Below are 16,471 nucleotides of genomic sequence, written 5' to 3'. Positions count from 1 at the left end.
GCTTCACAGTTTCTACATCGAAAGCACATGAGAATAAAGATAACCACTCCATGCAGGCCAGTTACATGGGCAATGAGATAATTATCTGAAATTTCAGAGTATTCTAATTTAAAAAAAAAAGGGAAAGAAAAAAGTGTAACTTACAGATGGGACACCCATCACAGATTCAAAGGGCATGCTTACAAGGGAAATGCATAAAAGGTACAAGGGCCACTTTGTCAAAGTATAAGGTGCACGTAGCAACTGTGACAATTGATATTAAAATGGCACTTGGAATAAGTAAGGAAAGGGTGCGCACTACAGCGGCGGATCCAGGATTCGAAAATAGGGGCCGGGCGCAGCCCGAAAATTTGAAAAACGGGGGGGGGGGCAGGCGATAGTTTTCTGATATTAGGCCTACATGTACGTGAAAATGTACGTGAAATTAGTGGTTTCCAAACAAGGGGGCGCAACAGATATGCCACTGTATGTAGCGGAATGGGGGGGGGGGGGGGGGGGGTATAGACACACTATGCTATGGCTCTGTTTAACACTAACTTTTGTCGCCTAGTACCAAGGGTTGAAAATTCAACAAAATATGTCGGGTTTTTCTTTTCTTTCTTTTTTTTTTATTCTGCCGGACACGTCTTTTACTTGAGGAATTTTCTTTCTCTTCTTTTCTTCTTTTTTTTTTTTATTGGTCCTTCTTAATTATCAGCTCGACCACTCATTTCTTTTTGTGTTGACCCCGCCCCCCCCCACCCCACCATGCATCTCTTTCATTTAAACTACATGTACATCATGCATGCAGCCCACATGCATAATTAGATTCTGTGATGAAGCCCGGTAATAGGTGGTTGACGTAACACGATATCATATAAAGCAGCATTCAAACCAAATTAGAAGGCCTGATTAGAAAACACCCCGACATCTGCTTTTACAGGCAAACTAAGCCTATGGCAACAACTGCCCTTTTTGCTAGACCATCCAGTCCCCGTCGCTTCGCGACGGCGCTGTCTATAGTTACTGTTTGTGGTCAATCATTGGCCGCAATTATCAACATTATTTGAATCTGCATTTCTATACAAAGTTCTCAAATTGGCAATCGTTGGTGTAGCTAATTTGGAGAAGTTTGATTGGTTGCAAAGGCCGACCAGAATAGTTCATTTTGCTTTAGGGGTGTACCATGGCGTGTATTCAATAATACGTGAGCACGCACGCTCTCCGATGAGATTCGGAACGGATCGGCGGCTAAATATCCCGCCGATTGGTTCCACGGAATGAATCGCCTGGCCGGAACCGATCGCCTGTGACTAGCGGAACGAATCTACGAATCCGGAACAAATCGGCGGGTACATATCCAGGCGATCGGTTCCGGAGGAACCGATCGCCTGCACGGAACAAATCGCCTATGACAGGCCCATCCAGTTAATAACTGGATGGCTTGATTCCAAAAGGAGCTAAATCCATATTTTATCAAAATGGAGTTATTTGTTTTAAAATAATGTTATCCTACATGGGGACAAAATGCACTATATCACATTCGAAAATTTCACCAGGAAGTATGAACAAATTTAGGTACAATATCATGTTTCATTCCAAAAGGAGCTAAATCCAAATCGGTTTCATTCCAAAAGGAGCTAAATCCACTTTGGGTACTTCTGAGGAAATCACCTTTTTTATTTCTCCACTTTCCCTTTAGCAATGTACCTTCATGTTGTTATATATGTTAAAGGTGTCGCCCTGGACCAATAATATATGATAAGAAAAAAAATCTACCAGTTATTTGGGATTTTTACTAAATTTGTAGATTTTGTGGATTTAGCTCCTTTTGGAATGAAACATGGATTTAGCTCCTTTTGGAATGAAACGGATTTAGCTCCTTTTGGAATGAAAATGTGATATGTTGTTTACTTTCTTTTCAAAAGGTGTTTTTTGTTGCGATTTCACTATTATTATTTAAAAGGAAAGGTTTGCTAATAGATTTGAATACATTTCAGTGACTTTTTTGAGAAAATATGAAATTTTCCAGGTACAATATCCTGTTTCATTCCAAAAGGAGCTAAATCCACGAAAACAAAAATTCTAAAAAATTATTAAAATCAGGGAAAACTGGTAGATTTTTTTTCTTATCATATATTATTGGTCCAGGGTGACAACTTTAAAATATATAACAACATTAAGGTCCATGGCTAAAGGGAAAGTGGAGAAATAAAAAAGGTGATTTACTCAGAAGTACCCAAAGTGGATTTAGCTCCTTTTGGAATGAAACTCTTCTTATGTTGCCGCGGTGTTATTCACCTAATAAAACCATAACGTTGATGTTCGAATATTATACCAAAGTGTGCTCGGACTTATTAATGCTTGTTTGACAATTTCCAGTTACTTGTTGACCTCATTGTCATTTAAACATTTGATATAGAATTATAATAGAAATAACATCTACTCTAATGAGCATGATGAGGTGAGCAGCTTTAATGGCGAAAAAAAACAAATTTCAAATCCCAAATAACAGAAATTACAATTCACACTTAGATTTTATCGTTATGACTTATTTTTAATATTCTTATGAAAATTTAAAAGTGAAAGCTTACCGTTGCTTAATTTTATGCTATGTCCAAAGAAAAACACGATAAAACGGGGCCTTTAATGTCCCCCCTTCCCCCCCCCCCCCCTTCCCCCCCCCCCCATCAGCTTTGTTGACTGTGTAAACTAAATGCTTCCCAGCTACCATTTACCAAATTTCAGTCAAAGTAACAGGTAACAACTCACTTGAAAGGTTTGTTCTTGAACGTGATGAAGAAACAAAATGAGGTTGAAATACTTGTCTTGCGCACGATCAGAAACAGGTCTGAGGGGTGATGTTCATAATAATGGCTAATCCGGTATTGGCACTACAGTTCGAAACACGCAGTGCATTCGCCTAAGAAATTATTCTCAATACAGATTGCGTTTGCAAAAATATGTTATTATCCATGATCCGAGTCCCAAGTAAAATCAGCGGACAAGAAACAATGACTTAAATAATTAAAGCACAGCGGTGCATCAATAATAGTACAGAGACGTTGTTTAGAGTATGTGTGTGTGTGTGTGTGTGTGAATAATATATTCGCGCACCCCGAAACCAGGAAGCGGTTACAGCTTCCTGCCAAAACGAAACCTTTCACAGGAAAAAATATACTCATCGTGATGGCCATGTAAGCATATATTTCAATACATATCTATTACTTCAGCTTGAGCTCCTTTCACACCGGCCCAAACGTATAGTTGCGTAGTGTTGCGATCCGACTACGACGAGTGTACACTGCCCTACGCTGGTCTACGTAGCTATACGCTGAGGCACAAAAAGGGGTAGGCCTACGCGAGATGGACGCAAACAATTACAGGTACGCAACGGTAAGTAAACCTACGTACACGTTACACCAGGCCTACGTAAACGTATGCAACCCTACGCCTGCTATACGCAATCGTATAGGCCTACGCGTAGGTACGACAATTGCATACGCCGTAGGTACGCGGAGCTTATGCACAGGATACCTAATCGTACGCCACCCTACGCATAACCAACGCAGGTATATACGCCGAAGCAACATTTGTGTTATGAATACGCAGCCTAATTTCGGCGTTCTTGGTACGCCACACTACGCAACTATACATTTTGCCTTTTGCCTGAATTTTCCAGCTTAAAGGTACTATATGTCCCATTTGCAGGCCCAAAAAATGAAAAGGTTAAATTCCAGCGGCATTTGAAAGATAATACTAATTTAGAACTTCCCTAAAAATAAGGGTGCTTCAAAATGTCTTTAAGTGTGAAAATAAGGACTATTAGTTGTCGAATCGACTTAGGAGCTATAGAGCCAGTAAGTAATAGTCTTAAGTTTCAGACCAATGTACCAAATGGTCGTACGTTTTATGCTGCGCAAAGATTCTATCAGTTTGATTTTGGCCATTACAAGAAGTGGGTTATTGATGTAGACAAATGTTCATGTACCCTTTACAGCTCATTTTATGTATGTTATTACCAAGGAAGAAAAAAAAACAGTCAGTCACTCAATAGTGTATGACAGTGTAGTCCAGCAACTATCTCCTCTTTTCCTTTCTTCTTTCCCTTTCCTTCCTTCTCTCTTATTTTGTTGGTGGGGGGGGGGGGGGGGAGGCACCAGCCTGGGAGGCAAGGCCCTTTCGGCCCCTCCGATCTCCTTCTTCCCCCTTCTTTTCTTCTTCCTCTTCTTTCTTTCCCTTTCTCTCTTTCCGTTTTCATTTCCCCTTTTTTTTCTTCTCTCTCTCTCTCTCTCTCTCTCACTTTTTTTTGCTCGGCCCGCTCGGCCCCCTGGATCCGCGCCTGCTTTAAATTGTTCCTAGTGTGTTGATTACAATCTAATTTTTTACCAGTTTGAAAATGTCTTACATAGCACTTGACGAGTGCCAGAGTCATGCAAAATAAATAGTCTGTAAAGACTATGAGATTTGGGTTTGAAATAATGCTGCTCCAGAGAAATGTATTTATATGCATTTTGAGAAGCGCTGGACAATTACCTAAAACTGACTTCCTTTGTGGAAATCAGCAACCGCACTGGCGTTGCATAAATTATGATTAAAGGGAAATGTGTAGTAATGAGGAAGATAACGTGCTATAGTATTTGAACGAATGTGGGTTCATGCATGGGATCGTCTTTTGCTATCGAATCCTGATTGTCCACGGGGGTTAGTGTCCTCGGGAGGTAATTGTCCTCGGGGGTAGTCGTCCTCGGGGAAATTCTCCGAGGGGGGAGGGGTTTCCGGTGGTAATTGTCCTTAGAGGGTAGTTGTCCTCGGGGTGTAATTTTCCGGGTTGTAATTGTCCTAGAACCGTTTGCAAATCTGTATCTTATATCATCTGATTTTTTACAGATGATTAAATAATGAATATACCACATTAAAGCGCTTTTTTCCCGGCTCGATCGCAAAGGTCTTAAAGATGCTTTCTCCCTTTTTGAATATTATGATACTCTTAACGTTTAAATTTCACAGATAGGACATACATGACATATTCATAATTCCTGCAAAGTTGTACAGAATTTGAGATTGGCTGCAAAAGGGAGATAGTATCTTTAATGCCTTTGCGATCGAGCCGGGAAAAAAGCGCTTTAAAGGTACTATGTCCCTTTTGCAGCCAACCTCAAATTCTGTAGAACTTTGCAGGAATTATGAATATGTCATGTATGTCCTATCTGTGAAATTTAAACGTTAGCAGTGTCCTCATATTCAAATTATGCAAGGAAACCCGTTTACTTGCTATTCTTCACTGTCAGACACTGTTGAGTGACTGACTGGCTTTTTTTCTTCTTTGGTAATAACATACATGAAAAGAGTTGTAAAGGGTACATGAGCATTTGTCTACATCAATAACCCACTTCTTGTGATGGCCAAGATTAAACTGATTGAATCTTTGCGCATAAAACGTATGACCATTTGGTACAATTGTCTGAAAATCCAGACGATTACTTTTGGGCTCTATAGCCCTAAAGTCGATTTGACAACTAATAGTCGTTATTTTCCCACTTGAAGACATTTTCAAGCCCCACCTTTTTTAGGGAAGTTCTAAATTAGTATTATCTTACAAATGCAGTTGGAATTTAACTTTTTAATTTTTTTTGGCCTGCCAATGGGACATAGTACATTTAATGTGGTATATGCATTTTTTAATAATCTGTAAAAAATCAGATGATATAAGATACAGATTTGCAAACGGTTCTAGGACAATTACACCCCGGAAAATTACACCCCAAGGACAACTACCCTCTAAGGACAATTACCACCGGAAACCCCCCCCCCCCCCTCGGAGAAATTCCCCGAGGACGACTTCCCCCGAGGACAATTACCTCCCGAGGACACTAACCCCCGTGGACAATCAGGATTCGATAGCAAAAGACGATCTGACACATTGAGAGATGGCTACTAGACCATAAGATCCCATGCATGAACCCATATTCGTTCAAATACTATAGCACGTTATCTTTCTCATTACTACACATTTCCCTTTAATCATAATTTATGCAACGCCAGTGCGGTTGCTGATTTCCACAAAGGAAGTCAGTTTTAGGTAATTGTCAAGCGCTTCTCAAAATGCATATAAATACATTTCTCTGGAGCAGCGTTATTTCAAACCCAAATCTCATAGTCTTCACAGACTATTTATTTTGCATGACTCTGGCACTCGTCAAGTGCTATGTAAGACATTTTCAAACTGGTAAAAAATTAGATTGTAATCAACACACTAGAAACGATTTAAAGCAGGCGCGGATCCAGGGGGCCGAGCGGGCCGAGCAAAAAAAAGTGAGAGAGAGAGAGAGAGAAAAAAAAAGGGGGAAATGAAAACGGAAAGAGGAGAGAAAGGGAAAGAAAGAAGAGGAAGAAGAAAAGAAGGGGGAAGAAGGAGATCGGAGGGGCCGAAAGGGCCTTGCCTCCCAGGCTGGTGCCCCCCCCCCCCCCCATCAACAAAATAAGAGAGAAGGAAAACAAAGGAAGAAGAAAAGAAAAGAAGGGGGATATCAGTTGCAATTTTTCCGCCAACATCGTGTGGATCGGGGGGGGGGGGGGGTTCAAATGTCCCTTGCCTCCTACCCCTACCCCCCCCCCCCCCCCCCCCCAGCAAACCTAAAAGAGAGAGAAGGAAGTGAAGAGGAAGGGAAAATAAGGAGAGAGGACAACTAACCACCGTGGACCATCAGGATTCGATAGCAAAAGACGATCTGACACATTGAGAGATGGCTACGAGACCATAAGATCCCATGCATGAACCCATATTCGTTCAAATACTATAGCACGTTATCTTCCTCATAACTACACATTTCCCTTTAATCATAATTTATGAGGGGGGGGGGGTGTTCAAAAACAAAAATTGCGTACTACCTCCCTCATTCCCCCCCCCCCCCCCCAGCCCCGTTGAGCAAAATAATTGCATACGATACGGTATGCTGGTTCATTTTACACGATTGGCGGGAGGTTTTTTCATAAACCGGTAAATTGCAGGAGATTTCGAGAGAGCGGGAGGAAGGGCGTGGTGGCGGGGGTATGTGCTACGAGCTACGAGCTTGTGGGACGGCGGGAGAATGAGCGTGGTGGCGTACGTGAGACTCCCTCTAAATGCAGGAGGGTTGACAGCCCTGTATTAATCATGGTATCTTAAGTAACATCACGCTCATTCTGTGAAAATAGATTTAAACAGACTTTAAAAAATCTGTAATCTATTTCTGGAGTAATGCATGATCTACTATATACGCAGTGACGTATCTGACGTCATAATGTATACGCGTACAACTTTGCCCGCTCATGATCATGGCGGTCCCGGCCCAGCCAGTTGTGTTGCCGGTGTTATTCACCTAATTAAACCATAACGTTGATGTTCGAATATTATACCAAAGTGAGCTCGGACTTATAAATGCTTGTTTGACAATTTCCAGTTACTTGTTGACCTCATTGTCATTTAAACATTTGATATAGAATTATAATAGAAATAACATCTACTCTAATGAGCATGATGAGTTGAGCAGCTTTAATGTCGAAAAAAACAAATTTCAAATCCCAAATAACAGAAATTACAATTCATACTTAGATTTTATAGTTATGACTTATTTTTAATATTCTTATGGAAATTTAAACGTGGAAGCTTACCGTTGCTTAATTTTCTGCTATGTCCAAAGAAAAACACGATAAAACGGGGCCTTTAATGTCCCCACCCCCCCCCCCCCCCCCTGCCCCCCCCCCCCATCAGCAATGTTGACTATGTAAACTAAATGCTTCCCAGCTACCATTTACCAAGGTTCACATGTATCTTCTTCAAATTTCAGTCAAAATAACAAGTAACAACTCACTTGAAAGGTTTGTTCTTGAACGTGATGAAGAAACAAAATGAGGTTGAAATACTTGTCTTGCGCACGATCAGAAACAGGTCTGAGGGGTGATGTTAATAATAATGGCTTATCCGGTATTGGCACTACAGTTCGAAACACGCAGTGCATTCGCCCAAGAAATTATTCTCAAAAGAGATTGCGTTTGCAGAAATATGTTATTATCCATGATCCGAGTCCCAAGTAAAACCAGCGAACAAGATACAATGACTTAGATAATAAAAACCACAGTGGTGCATCAATATACTTAGTACAGAGACGTGGTTTAGAGTATGTGTGTGTGTGTGTTGTGTATGTGTGTATAATATCTTCGCGCACCCCGAAACCAGGAAGCGGTTACAGCTTCCTGCCAAAACGAAACCTTTCACAGGAAAAAATATACTAATCGTGATGGCCATGTAAGCATATATTTCAATACATATCTATTACTTCAGCTTAAGCTCCTTTCACACCGGGCCAAACGTATAGTTGCGTAGTGTTGCGATCCGACTTCGACGAGTGTACACTGCCCTACGCTGGCCTACGTAGCTATACGCTGAGAATTAAACATATTTAATTTTTTCGCGTACTTTCGGCGTATCGACACTAGATGCAAAACTTACGCATTTCCTACGCAAGTTTGCGCACCACTACTGTACTCCATGCCTACGCAATAGTAAGCTACCCTACACCAGTCCGACGAAGCAGTAAAAGCGTATACATTAATTAAGGCGTCCTAGATCCTATTTGCGCACACAGTAAGCAATTGTGCGCAACCGTAGGCAAACCTACGTACATGTTACGCCAGGCCTACGTAAACGTACGCAACCCTATACGCCTGCCATACGCAATCGTATAGGCATACGCGTAGGTACGACAACTACATACGCCTTATGCACAGGGTACCTAACCGTACGCCAGCCTACGCATAACCAACGCAGGTATGAACGCCAAAGCAACATTGTGTTATGAATACGCAGCCTAATTTCGGCGTTCTTGATACGTCACACTACGCAACTCAACACTTTAATGTGGTAAAACTATTACTTAATCATCTGTAAAAAATCAGATGATGTAAGATACAGACTTGCAAACGGTTCTAGGCCAATTAGCCCCTGGGCAATCACCCCCGGAAATTTAACCCCCGGAAAACTACCCCCCAAGGACAATTACCCTCGGAAAAATATCCCCGGAGAATTACCGCCCGAGGACAACTACCCTCCGCCCCCCCCCCAAGGACAATTACCAATCGGGAAATTACGCCCAGAGGACAACTACCCTCCAAGGACAATTACCCCCGGAAAATTACCCCAGGGACGACTACCCCTGAGGACAATTACCCCCCGAGGTCAACTACCCCCGTGGACAATCAGGATTCGAAAGCGAAAGACGATCTGACACAATGAGTGATTTCAAATTGGGTGTTTAAGGATGGTGTTAGTGTTTAATAAACACTAACACCAGCCTTAACACCGAAATTGAAATCAGCCGGTGTTAAGGCTTTGACCTCTGAATATCGTCAACTTCCGGTAGCTAGTGTTATCGATTTTGCAAAATTGTCGTCTGCTGAACCGACCTTTGTGGCTGGTGTTAATATTTTACGTACAAATGTCCTATTCACTAACACTATCCCCTAGGGATTAAGCAAATGTTGATTTCCAGTTCGGTGTTAGCGTTGTACCGCACAACAGTCAACGCACGAACGACGCCAATTTATTGTCTGACGATCAGATACAAATATGTGAAACAGGTAATTCATATATTCTTTTGTGTAAAATGAGTTATTTTATAAGACCAGAGAAATAGGTGTAAATTTATTTTTATACTTTTCATGATATCTTTAGTTTTTATGTACTATTTTTAAATCATCATCGTAAAATCAAGTATGTGGTGACGTCACAGCTGGTGTTAAGCTATCGATTTTGATATCGGTATCGGGCTCTTAATTTCATCAGCATATTTTTCGCTCGATTTAAGAGCTCTTGACTGCTCTTAACACTAACACTAACACCCAACTTGAAATCACTCATTGAGAGATGGCTACGAGACCATAAGATCCCATGCATGAACCCATATTCGTTCAAATACTATAGCACGTTATCTTCCTCATTATTACACATTTCCCTTACGTTAGCAGTGTCCTCATATTCAAATTATGCAAGGAAACCCGTTTACTTGCTATTCTTCACTGTCAGACACTGTTGAGTGACTGACTGGCTTTTTTTCTTCTTTGGTAATAACATACATGAAAAGAGTTGTAAAGGGTACTTGAGCATTTGTCTACATCAATAACCCACTTCTTGTGATGGCCAAGATTAAACTGATTGAATCTTTGCGCAGCATAAAACGTATGACCATTCGGTACAATTGTCTGAAAATCCAGACGATTACTTTTGGGCTCTATAGCCCTAAAGTCGATTTGACAACTAATAGTCCTTATTTTCCCACTTGAAGACATTTTCAAGCCCCACCTTTTTTAGGAAAGTTCTAAATTAGTATTATCTTACAAATGCAGTTGGAATTTAACTTTTTATTCTTTTTTGGCTTGCAAATGGGACATAGTACATTTAATGTGGTATATCCATTATTTAATCATCTGTAAAAAATCAGATGATATAAGATACAGATTTGCAAACGGTTCTAGGACAATTACACCCCGGAAAATTACACCCCGAGGACAACTACCCTCTAAGGACAATTACCACCGGAACCCCCCCCCCCCCTCGGAGAAATTCCCCGAGGACGACTACCCCCGAGGACAATTACCTCCCGAGGACACTAACCCCCGTGGACAATCAGGATTCGATAGCAAAAGACGATCTGACACATTGAGAGATGGCTACTAGACCATACGATCCCATGCATGAACTTCTTCTGCGGTTGCTGACTTCCACAAAGGAAGTAAGTTTTAGGAAATTGTCCAGCGCTTCTCAAAATGCATATAAATACATTTCTCTGGAGCAGCGTTATTTCAAAACCTAAATCCCAAAGTCTTCACAGACTATTTATTTTGCATGACTCTGGCACTCGTCAAGTGCTATGTAAGACATTTTCAAACTGGTAATCAACTTATAATCAACACACTAGAAACGATTTAAAGCAGGCGCGGATCCAGGGCGGCCGAGCGGGCCGAGCACAAAAAAAGAGAGAGAGAGAGAGAAAAAAAAAAGGGAAATGAAAACGGAAAGAGGAGAGAAAGGGAAAGAAAGAAGAGGAAGAAGAAAAGAAGGGGGAAGAAGGAGATCGGAGGGGCCGAAAGGGCCTCCCCCCCCCATCACCCCCCCCCCCCAAAAAAAAAAAAATCGATACCGGTGATTTAAAAATGTTGCTGAAATACAAGTTAGACTGTTCGTAGATGACTGCCTCCTCTACCGCCAAATCGGGAAGCAACAAGACCATCACATCCTACGAGATGATCTTCCAGCCCTAGATGCCTGGGCAAAGAAGAGGGGCATGTGTTTTAACACAAAGAAGTGCTACACCATGAGCATCTGCAGCAAGTCATTCCTTCTTTTACCAACTTAATAGCAACATCCTGAAATATGTCCAAAATATCCGTTACCTGGCAGTCACAATCTCAGAGGGCTTGAAGTGGGAGAATCAAACGAATTCGTTTTCACTGGCTGCCTGCCGTAGCAACAAACGGAATTAACAAAAGACTTAACTCCGTTTCGTTGACAATCAGCCGTAGACGAAAGACTTCATGCATGGCTGATTGTCATCGAAACGGAGTTAAGTCTTTAGTCAATTCTGCTTGTTGCTACCGCAGGCAGCCAGTAAAAACGAATTTGTTTGATAAAATTATGGAAATGCAAGCACTACTTTAAACAAACGGAACTTTGTCATTCCTTGCTCATTTTTGTCTGATTGAGGTATCATATGAAAGGACAGAAACTTAAGTTTCTGGAAATGTGATTTTCTCTTTGAAATTCAGATACCGTCCGCCAAATGACTTTTTGGTTTCCTCTCTTGTAATTCATTTTAATCACTCATGCGTGAAATATACAAAGAGTTGCATCAAATGAAAGAGGAGGATCTAAGCTTTCCAAATATGTTTCATTTATTAAGTATAAATGTGACTAAGTTATGATAAAACAACGATAATTCTCTGTTTCGTTTTTTCTGGGACGCACTGTACATACAAAGACAAATATACAATCAGCTGATTAAAAAAGTTACAGAGAATGTGTAAATGAAATCTGTTTACATCCTAATTTCCTTGTTGTGCCATTGTTTGGGAGAGAGGCTGTAACGCGTACTCATCTGCCCGCAAGGTATTGTTAAATTTATAAGAAATGTAATTTCTGTTTTTTATACTCGGTGGCAAAACTGCGGGGGAATTGGGCAACCTTCGCCCCCCCCCCCGCCCCCACATCGAATTGAATAATTTGAAAAGACTGAAATGAACTTCATAACTAACTAAGTGGATGAAAGTTCATGAAATGTTATGTAAATAGTAATTTGGAGAGAAGCTCGTATTATACGTCACAGTGTTACATTTGTCCTATGGGGGTTATTGTCCTCGGGGGTAGTTGTCCTCGGAGGGGGGTAATTTTCCTCGGGGGTAGCTGTCCTCGGGGGGTAGTTGTCCTCGAGGGGGGGGGGGGTAATTCTCCGTGGGGTAATTTTCCTGGGGGTGATTGTCCTTGGGGGTAGTTTCCCGGGGTGATTGCCCAGGGGGTGATTGTCCTGATACGCATGCAAACTCGTGCATCGATCTCGCTGCCTATGTATATAAAACGCGTGACGGTTTCCCCAAATATTGATAATTTCGATAGGCATATCTCAAACTCTCATGCGGGGAGGAGGGAGCTGCAACCACCTCCCCGCCGCATCGTATAAAGCTCTTGGTATACGCTTTTCATATGGTTCTCTTTGATTTACTGGTGGATTAAGAGCTACACTGATTTAAATATCAAACGTAAATTCTTGTTTAACAGCCACCAAATGGTACTAACTCAAACCGATTTAAACGGACTGTTTACAGTTACAACCTAATAATTTCTGCCGAACAATACTGATAGATGTATGAGGATATCGGGGTTAGTGTTACATTGTCTCAAATTTATCCTATTATCGTTTTCACTGGCGCCTTCTCTCCTCATGTTCACTTGTTTTTTCTTAGTTTGGAGGGGGTACTAAAAAAAACCTTTTTAGGAGGGAATATTTCTCCATAACCAATGATTTGTTTATGCTGACCGGCGTGACCGCTCCTTGAAACAACTCCTTGTTATGACCAGTTACGACTATTAAGATTTCTTGTGATGGTTATTGTTAAACAGATCGGTCCCGAGACACACTTAATGATCATGTCTGATTGGTACACGTCTGTATAACCGAATTGCGAGCGCCTACATGTTCACACACACACACACACACACACACACACACACACACACACACTCACACCCTCGTTTCCCCTTTCCTCTCTTTGTGTGCGTTCGTTCGTAGGCTGGATTTAAGAGAAGGAAAACCCTGGAAAAACGCAACACCATGAACACATATTGTTACCTTGTTTACGCAGCTGGGCTTATGATTAAAAGTAAATAATTATGATCAATGGTAGATCTGTAAAGCGTATAGATGAGAAACATGTTCTTGTAAATATATTCTGCATGAAGAGGAGAATTTCTGTGGAAGCTTGTCCTAAAAGGTTTGAATAAACTGGAACCAACCAACCTTATACTTGAAAATGAAATAAAAGAATACTATGATATCATACTTTAGTTTTCTTTAATTCTCACCAACTTACCACCTATAACCGAAAAATTCCGATAACAATTATGAATCCATCATTGAATGAATTATTAATTAATACAAATATGACTATCATATTTATTTATTTCTTGTCCTATTGACTCTATTTTGCCTTAAACATCTCAACATTTTGTTCATCTTATTTTTTTCTGCTTTTATTGAACTTATTACAAGGGTTGGATCGCACTTTGGACTTGCTGAACTAGATTTTGCCACAAGTTTAATAATAATAATTGTGATTTATAATTATAGCGAATAATAATCATCGATGACAATCCTCTATGCGCTGTACATTATTATATTCATACAACTTACATTATTAGGCCTACATACAAATTATAGATAATTACATTACAATCAAATGATATTCTACTACCTCAAATAATAATTTCTTTGAAAATAGATTTTGACAGCAGTCTTAAACATTGCAAGTGAGTTAGTTTTTCTTATTTCTAAATTTTGTAGAGAATTCCAGAGTACAGGAGCGGAGACCGTCTGTCACGGTATGTTTGTTAGTCCCTTTTAGTAGGCTTATAAAACAGAAAGAAGACATTGCGAGGATGATTTCAGGTTGCGCTTTGGTGTGTACTGACGAACGAGTGTTGAGAGGGCGTAATTCTGAGCTTTAAACCATAAAATTAATATCTCAAAAAGTGCACGTTTTTCAACTGGTAACCAATAGAGATCTAACAATATAGGTTAAATTGGGTATCTATCAAGCGAGGGCCTGTTATGAGCCTTGCTGCTGTGTTCTGGATTCTCTGAAGATGATTCGATTGCTTTTGTGGTAGACCATTATAAAAGAGCATTACAATTATCAACATGGAATATGATTACGGAGTGAACAAGGATTGCAATAGATTTATGATTAAGATAATTCCTTATCTGTCCAATTTTGCAAATGGCCGAGACAGCTGATTAACAACTCTTGGTGATGTGATCTGACATTGACAGATGCCTGTATGTCCTGCTGTCCATGATAAGTGAAATTTAGCATGTCAATGGTATTGGCCTCTTATTCATTTTGCGTACAGCCACAAAATCACACAAATTGTAGATTCTGGAAAGGGAAAACATGGACATTGATCGTGTTGGATGGATGTTCATATGTTCGTGTATTTACCAGGTGGAATTCTGTATTTTCAGGGTGGTTCACTCTTTATCTGAATCCCGTTGTGTACCCGTTTTGTAAGTGTGGGTTATACAAAAATGGATGCGTTTATGCGTGTATGTAGGTATGCCTCGTGTGTCATTAATGGGTATCCTATTTCATATTTTTCTTAATGCTTTATTTTATTTCAATGTAGGCCTACATTCAATTTAGTTAATGTGAATAGGAAAGGAAAGAATCATTGATGTTGCTGGTCGTAATAAAATTATAGCTATTATGGCATGATGTTTTTTCCTGATTACTCTCATACTGCATTGTCTCATTTTCCTTGTGTTGAGAACTCAAAAAACAAAGTTGTCTTTTTTTTTTCGTTTTCTAGAATAACATAAAACTAAGCAAATTTTTTTCGTGTTAAAGGTACACTGTCCCATTTGCAGGCCAACAAAATGAAAAGGTTAAATTACAACGGCATTTGAAATATAATACTAATTTAGAACTTCCCTAAAAAAAGGGGGGCTTGAAAATGTCTCTATTCGCGAGATTAACAACCTTGACCACTTCAAAGCTAAACTCAAAACTCACATCTTCCTTCAGACATTTAAATGCTAACTTTATTGGAGGAGCTCGCGCCTTTGAATGTTTTTGAAACAGATAAATGGCGCCATACAAATACTGTGAATCATCATCATCAATAGTGTATGACAGTGAAGTCTAGCAAGTAAACGGGTTTCCTTGCATAATTTGAATATTTGGACACTGCTAACGTTTAAATTTCACAGATAGGACATATACATGACATATTCATAATTCCTGCAAATGTCTACATAATTTGATGTTGGCTGCAAAAGGGACATAGTATCTTTAAGGAATGTGTAATTCAAGATAGAAATAATGACTTTCTTGCCCCGTGGCTACTTTAATGAATTAGATAATGTCTAGAGCAAAACAGACTATAGTTAAACATTGAACATCAAGATATGCATTATTTAAAGAAAAATAAATCACAGTATTCATCTGTCCTTTGACAATGTTTTGTCAATGTATCCCCGAAATATTGCGTCAGGAAGGAAGAAGATTAGTATGCGATATTGAAGTTATGTCCTCCTACTTATGCTTAACATTTTCCTTGAGGAAATAAGATATTTCATGTTAAAGAAACCTTTTGCACCCGAGACTGGAAGTAAAGTGTGTCTACAATAGTGTTTTAGCGTTTGGGCAGGCGCGGATCCAGGGGGAGGCCGAGCGGGCCTTGCCCCCGCCCCCCCCCCCCCCCCCCGCAAAAGAGAGAGAGAGAGAGAGAGAGAGAAGGAAAAGAAGGGAAAGGGAAAGAGGAGAGAAAGGGAAAGAAAGAAGAGGAAGAAGACAAGAAAGGGGAAGGGGATCGGGGGCCGAAAGGGCCTTGCCTCCCCGCCCCGCCCCAAATTAAAACAATAAGAGAGAATGAAGGAAAGGGAAAGAAAAAGAGAAAGGAGGAAATAGAGGGAAGGAAAAAAGAGGAAGATGAAAAGAAAAGAAGGCCAAAAGGCACTAGGCTCCCCCCAGCCCCCGCTAAAAAAAAAAGAGAGAGAAGGAAGGGAAACGGAAAGAGGAGAGCTAAAAGGGAACAAAAAAAAAAAGGAAGAAGAAAAGAAAAGGGTGAACAGAAGGGGGAGATCAGTTGCGGTTGATCCCGCCAACAACGTGTGGATCGGGGGCGAAAGGCCCTTGCCTCCTCCCCCCCCCCCAACAAACCTAACAGAGAGAGAACGAAGGGAAG

Source organism: Strongylocentrotus purpuratus, unplaced genomic scaffold (assembly GCF_000002235.5).
Source record: "Strongylocentrotus purpuratus isolate Spur 01 unplaced genomic scaffold, Spur_5.0 spur5_scaffold_21, whole genome shotgun sequence".
In the NCBI taxonomy this organism is placed as follows: domain Eukaryota; kingdom Metazoa; phylum Echinodermata; class Echinoidea; order Camarodonta; family Strongylocentrotidae; genus Strongylocentrotus; species Strongylocentrotus purpuratus.
Note: the sequence above shows the minus strand (reverse complement) of the source record.